The 7,532-nt window shown below is 38.0% G+C and overlaps 1 long non-coding RNA gene across 1 annotated transcript; it reads left to right on the top strand.

Annotated features, from left to right (window-relative positions):
* Nucleotides 1-1,565: 1,565 nt before the first annotated feature.
* LOC140943827 (uncharacterized) lies at nt 1,566-5,120 on the top strand. Its single transcript, XR_012166638.1, has 3 exons — nt 1,566-1,669; nt 3,989-4,048; nt 5,055-5,120. It is a non-coding gene; the product is annotated as an uncharacterized lncRNA (long non-coding RNA).
* Nucleotides 5,121-7,532: the final 2,412 nt, after the last annotated feature.

The raw sequence follows: 7,532 nt of genomic DNA, 5'->3' as shown, positions 1-7,532 counted from the left end.
AGGGCTTTCTTTCATCTATTTCTAAATTGATAAACGGGTTTACGTAAGAAATGGTCATAATAGGTACTTAGTAAATGACGAGGGCCTTAAAAAGTTTATCATTTTTTTATTTGTTTTGTTTTGGATTTTTATTTTACCTTCATGATCATGGCGCACACCATCCAGGATTGAAATAACATTGAATTTTTCATAAGCTGGAAATGTATGGAAAAAACAGAATGCGTTGTTGGTAAACAAAGCATACCAGAACTAAGCCTAGATTTGCGACAATCGTGATATGCAAAACATTATAGGAAAAGATTGTGGCCGTAAAGCGGCTGCCACTCCAGTAAATTAAGGCATGGGTCTTCTATTTAATTCCTCAAAAACAAGGGGGGGGGGGGTAGTCTAAATTCCTAAGCTTTTTACATAGCACAAAATAACTTATGTACAGACTTTCTGGGTATAAGTTTAACAACTTTGAATAATGATTGGAGTCACTAATTGTCACGTGACCTATTAAGGCTGTTTTTAGCACAAAAATCCATTTGGCAATATGGCACCACTTTTAATTACCTTCTGGAAGTTTCTGGAAGTTGCGGTTATCGTCATAGTTATGTCACTGGTGGGTACACCATTTCTGGTTTTAAGTAATAGAGTGGTTTTCGTTTGAGTGTCGTAAAACCAAAACCACAGTAATTACTCTGGCCAATCACATAGGACACAGACAAGACATTGAACCAATCAAAACTCGAAGTAATTACATGTGGCTGACGCAAAGCGCGGGAAAATGCATGCGAGCGCGTCACAATTGGCTTTGGTTTTACTTCTGATTGGATGAAAAGGTGGCGCGAATCTTTTAAGCCAATCGCATCGTGTAGAAAGTGCAAAACCAATTACTTTTCGACACTCAAATGAAAACCGCTCTAATCTTTTAGACAGGAACCAAATTCGAAAATCGTTTGCTAAGGGGACTGGGTACTAGTACAAAATTCCGTTTATTTACACTTTTACTAAATTGTTCAACAAAGCTCGGGCACAGATGTCTAGTTGTCCATCTAGGGACATGTTTGGTTGTAATTTCTTTGATTGGCTGCCGTTATAAAACGGTGCCATTCCCAATTTAAGTTTTTTTCGCCCAAAATGGCCGTTAAAGGTCACGTGACCTAATTTACATATTATTACACATTATTACTCAAGTTTTGTCGCTATAGGCCTTAATCCTCAAAATATATACCCCCCTTAACTTTTTGAGTGGATTTGAAAAAACACCCCTGCCTCAATTTCCTTGAGGAGCGCTAATTTTTCACAATGTTAATTCAAATGTGTCACGCACCCATGTTTATTACCAATTGTACTAAGAAATTATCGAGAAGTACAATCGCACAAAACATAAAAATCATGAAATTGTTTCTTATAATGTTACATTGGTTCTTAAAGTCCGATAGAAAATTTTCCTGGTTCTTTTACACAGCAAAAAACAAATTTAAAGCGCGCGCATTTTTGGAATAAGCCATATAAGGCTAGTCCTTTATAACGTCAAATAATTTGCAATTGTGAATTTAATTACAGCAGTAATTCGACTGAGTTTTTTGAACGACTAAGTTGTGTTTACTTCGGAGCTGTGATTTTCTTATTTTTCGTGGAGATATTCGTTAAAGCACGAACATGGCTGCTATCCGCGGGGAAGGTACTTAACTTCTTCTAAGTTATACCGATTTTCTAGGCTTTATAATTTTTGGTAATACCAGTAAACGTCTTTTAAGACGTAAAAGTTCTTCAGCGACCAGGAGCCATCCATAGGGCGGATGGGCATACTAAGGGGTCTGCGGGCATATTCCCCAAGAAAAACCTGAAATTTATGTCTCGTGCATATCAAACTTTTCCTGTCATTCGGGTTGCATTTTTGGAAGACAATAGTGCTTTGTTTCTCATATTCTTTTGTGTTTCGATTAGCGGGGTTCGGCCTTTAATCAGGTATGATCGGTAAATTTTCGGTGTGACATTTTTTTACTTAGTACTGGTCTAGTGGTGCAAAAGTTTTAAGAGGAGCACAAAAACGATAAAACAGCCACGGCATTTTGACCCCAAATAATATAATAATATAAAATAAGGCTAGTTACACCTTTATAGCGTAGGACTCGCAATCTGACGGTCCCGGGTTCGAGTTTCGCTCTGGCCACTTGCAACACTTGCTGCAGGACTTGCTGGATTTGTTTTCGTTTGTCCTGAATTCGAATTCTCTCAGCCATTTCCTGTAAAGCGCCTACAGGGTACCTCCCGCCTGTTAAAGTTTTCAATCCTTTTGCTCTATTTGGTTTGTCTGTTTTTTTAATTATTAATTATCTGAATATAGTGCCTTTGAAATAGTTAGATGAGCGAAGAACACTTTCCACTATGAGCAATCTCTTAACCTTTTCCAGCTAATGCTGCTTTGTCTCTCCAAAGCGTGGTACTTTACTGCTTTGTTTTTACATTTTAATTCACCTGAAGAAAGCAAGCCAAGCTGGGAACCACCCAAACCAGGAGGTAATTTATAATTCACTAACTCCTGGTATAGGTGGTTTCCAGCCTGGCTTAGAATCAAGTTAGTTCTTGGGGAAGTTTTCGATCCAAAATTTCGAGTGGGATTGAAAAGCTTGGGTACTTACGATAGTGCGATAAGACAACATTGCAACCGATCAGTTTCAAAGCGGACCAAGGGACAGACCACCTAGTTTCTTGCATTGACGTCAATACTAAAAATGCTTCAACCAGCGTTAATACGAAGATCTACATCAGCAGTGGTTAGCAGTACGCAGTCTAAATTTCATGTTAGATAACAACTAAAAACGATTAACTAGTCTAGTTATTACTATACATACCGCAAGGAATAATGGCTTTTATTACAAAGTTATTTATGTGTACGGCGTCCCACTAATTCAAGATAGATATATACGCAGGATAATCAGACGCTAGTAAAGACTAAAATTGTTGAAAATAGCATTGCATGCATATGGCCTTTATTTTACTTGTTCACTTTCAACCCCGCCCTCCCAGGGTTCCCAGGGAAGGAGGACGAATGGGAAAAACAGAGAGATTTTACTTTTGTTTTACTTAGTGAAGGAAAATGCAAAACAAGGCCAGCCCTGAGTTCTTCGAAACCCGGATACCTTAAACCTGCTCTCAGTGTAAAGATTTGTTATCAGAATCTGCATTTGCACAAAAAAAAAAAGAAAAGAAAAAAAGAAAAAGCCTTGCGAAAACAAATGTAACTCAATCGGTGACCAAGTTTTCTTTAATTGTGCACTTGCTCCCAATGTTGCAGTTTTTAATTAGTGTCCTCTAACTTGTATTACCCCTTCAAGCCTTACTACTCTTGTATGTTTCTATTTAATGCTGTTTTGTTTCTCTATTTGCGATACAGCTAAATTCGCCTGGAGGAAAAAAGGCAAGCTCGGAGCCACCTAAGTGTGTCACTAAAAACACTCCGTTGCGCGCGCAAATTTGTCAACGTACATTTAAAATTTTAACTGTGACATACGCGCGCATCTGTACTGCTAACTGTGTTCACCAAACTCTGTGAAATACAGTTAAAATAGCCTGAAGTAATCCTTTTCATTTGTTAAATTGGTTGTAAATCTCGGTGACATTCATAAACTTTTGCCTTAACAATGAAAAGGAGACGAGAGAGCGCGCGCGCATTTTTGAGTATGCCATAAATGGTAATTCGAAGCCTTTATGACGTCGAGTCGAGTAATTCGTGAGTGTAGTAACTTGATTGAGCCTTTTTGTACGACTGAGTTGTGTTTATATTCGGAGTCGTAATTTGCGATTTTTGAGGATATAAGTTTCACCCCAAACCGGAACAATGGCTTCTATAAGTGAAGGTATAAGTAGCTATAATATTTTATCCGTTGTTCTCGAATTGTACAATTTTGGTCGATAAACTCTTTCATAATCTTTTCTTGTAAGTCTTGCTAGCAATAATGATTTTTTCATTTACTAACATTTGTTTTTCTTTCCACAGCTTTTCATGTTCAACCTGGAGAGGTTAATCCATACTGGGAGCCACCTCCTTTACCAAAAGGTACGCTTTTTTCTTGGCTAAAAAAATACATTTCTCTCAGCGAATTCCAAGTTTTTGTGCGAATTTGCTGGTCTAAAACTTTAGCTATCCTTAGGGGAACAATAAACATTTCTTACAAGAAAATTATGAATAGAGGAAATAAATAGTAAGAGCCTTTTATTCTGGTAACATATTTGGTGGTTGTTCTTTCGTCTTTTAAAATTGTTTTCACTCCTTGGATTTGAGGAGAAGTCTATCGCTCGGCGAAAAATAAATTCCTGATTTCCCGTAACAGCCTCGAGGTTGCGCACGCAACGTTTTAGTTAAATTCTTTTTCATTTGCCTTCTTGGCGTAATACCATCTTTCAAGGGAAAACTTTTCCAAAGATAAAGAACGGTTTCGCCAAGAGAGTCTGGAAAAATTGAATTTTTATTGCACTCTTTGTTCGTAAAGTGCTGAGCTGAATTTATTCTGCCAGTATATTTATTAATAAGTGTAAATTTTTCCCCATATTTTTTACATGTAGCTGATCAGGACGCGTACCGTTGACGGTAAAGACTTAGGCTCCAGTCATTATAACTTATTAACTATGCTAATTTTTTTGCCACAGCTCTCCAGAAAAAGATTGATGAAAAGAATCTCGCTAAGAAGCCGGATCATAAAGAAGGTAGTTTGAAGCAAGTTTTTATTTTCTTCGTTTTTTCCTATGGATTCTCCATCTAGCGATTAATCTTGATTTGTATATCATCAATTAATCTGATTGCTAATTTGTATATCATCGATTTATCTGATTGCGCTTTTCCCTACAAAGCTGTTCAGCGAGTTAGGCTTGGCAAAATCTGAAATTACAAAGTTATTTTTCAAAGTATTTTCTTTTTTTGTGGGGAGGGGAGTGTTGTTGTTGCTTTCGACTTAAATTTGCCGCCTTAAATAATTCAGAGAATCCTTACGATCGAACAAATCAACCATAAAATTTTTAATATTTCCTACTAATCATGCCGGCTTGTTTCTCGATTTCCTCCGTAGATTCTGAGCTTAACATTTATGCTCAAATAACTCGACAACGGACCGACCTTATTAGACCAAAAGGTACTTATAATTACTGTCGACTACCTTTTAATCCTTTGCTGCGCATAGATTTTTTTAATATATATTTTCTTCGAGTTTTGTTCAAGTAATAGCACTACCTATAGTTTTTATTGGTCTTAAAATTTCTGCATTTGACCATAAAATATACTATAAACTCTGAGAGTAACCAAACACATTAAAAATGAATTGGTAACCGTAACGTTATCAGTCCATACCAATCACATTATTAACAAGAATGAGTTGTGATAGCCAGGCTGTTTTATCACAACTTATCGATTGTGTTTTTATCAGTTACAATTTTACCTAAAATATTTCCAATGATCCTTTAGATCTAGTATGTATTTGATCACCACTGCATGTTCTAACTCTTGGTTAATTGATATTTGCATAACGGCATATATATTTTTTCTACAGCTATAAGGCTTAAACCTGGCGATAAAAATCCGTTACTATGGGAAACGAACGGCTTTAAAGCGCCAGGTAACGTGCCCTGAGTTTCTTCTGCAGCTGTTTTTTACTTGTTTTCTTTGTAAAAAAAAACCCATTGGAAACAATTATTCACCTTAAGGCGTTTTGGTTTTATCTTCAGTTAATCAGATTGAAAATGGTGGAAGAGATCCTTACTGGAACCCGCAAGGAGAAATCCCATTGCGTTACTATGGCGTTCAGGTAATTGATTAGGGACCTTACGAACCCACGACGACGGCGGCAACGGGAAGGTAAAAAACAATAGGTTTAATGAGCAAAACAACAACTCTGCACGTGCATCACGCTTTTTTGTACATTTCTTTGCCTTCACTGCACAACGGGAACGGCAAGGCGATAAATTGTACCATCTCTTTCCGAACTTGAGCGCGTTTCCCTCTCTTCAGCTCCAGCCAAAATCCCCTTCTTTTAAGTAACAGGGCGAATTGAGATAATCGAGAAAAAATTTCAAAACAGTGATGCGAGGTCTGTTTTTTAGCGACGTTTTCATGGACTTCGCCGTTGTCGGATTGTATTAAGGTCCTTGTTATTTGTAAAGCGAAAACCCGGTCCGTTAACGATGAAGTCTGTTCCCAGGGTTCTCACAGTGGGACCGAGCTTGGTTGGTAGAAAGTAAGTTGGGATAGCCTTTTAGATTTTGTTCCTTGCTCTGAGCTGAGGAAAGCCATTTCTTGGATCTTGAATCTTTTATTATTCTCTCAGTTAGTAGATAGAGTCAAAGTGGTCTTTTTGTAAGCAAAATCAAGAAAATTATACTGAAATTTGACTGCAAACTTAGTTCAAAAGCAAAAGACCTTTCACTCCCTGCAAAATTATCAAACTTATTATTTTAAGAAGACATAAACTGAGACTATTACATGGCTGACAGTAGGGTATTATAAAAGTTAAAATATTTTTTTTCCAGCCCGTTCCCGTTCAGTACCAACAGTTCCCGTATAATCCTGCAGTTCAGCAAGGTTGGGCTGGCGGAATTCAACTGCAGCCAGGTCATGCCCCATTTATGTAAGTTTTTACTTTTTACGCACCTATCCATAAGCCTTTTATGCAAAAATGACTTCCACGTTCTGCTGTTGTCAGGTAAACATTCATGGTAAATCTATGCAATTGGCTCAGACAGAAACAAATTGTTCACATAAATAATGCTATCATTACTTTTCGCGTTAGCTCCGTTTTATTTTGTCCCACAGTCAACCATACTGGACTACGACTGCAGCACAACAACAATATGCAGCTCAACAGCAATTTGCCGCAATGCACCCGCAGCAATATGCAACACAGCATCAGCAAGTTGCGACACCGCAGCAGCAAGTTGCGACACAACAGCAGAACGATGCAACACAGCAGTGGAAAGTTGCCACAAAACATCAGGAAAGTGTGAAACAACAACAAGATGAGGAAAAGAAACAAGAAGAAAAGACCGGCACCACCAAGACTATTCAAAAACGTCTCGAGTAGGTTTTAGTTTGTAGTTGACAGATCGTGCTAGCCAATTTATTTGTCTTATCGTTAGCGGCGTTTGAAGTGTCAATGGAGTTACATGTACATGTTCTACCTCAGTAAACGTGGCAAAGATAACCGGCACCGCATTTTTATCAAACAAACCTCTCAGTTCTTTTAATCATTTGTGCAATACTTGATAAGCACACGTTTGATTGTAGGCTCCATTTCTGGCTATTTAAGAGGGCTTCATTTGATATCCGATCAAAGCAATTTCTACTTTAGCATGCTTGGGATGAAACCAAACGCGTGCCCAAAAACAGTACCAATCTCGTCACCAATGCTCTCGGATCTTACGGCTCCCTAGCCTGTACACAGACCCTCTATTTTCTCTTTAAAGTCCGTCGAGCGCGGGAAATAAAATATAAACCGAAGGAGATTTATTGACCGCCAGCGCAAGGGGGTAGTCGTGTCTTTTTCTCGCGCTCCGCG

The sequence above is a fragment of the Porites lutea genome, chromosome 7, assembly GCF_958299795.1.
Source record: "Porites lutea chromosome 7, jaPorLute2.1, whole genome shotgun sequence".
In the NCBI taxonomy this organism is placed as follows: Eukaryota; Metazoa; Cnidaria; class Anthozoa; order Scleractinia; family Poritidae; genus Porites; species Porites lutea.
Note: the sequence above shows the minus strand (reverse complement) of the source record. Positions and strands in the feature narration are given on the sequence as shown.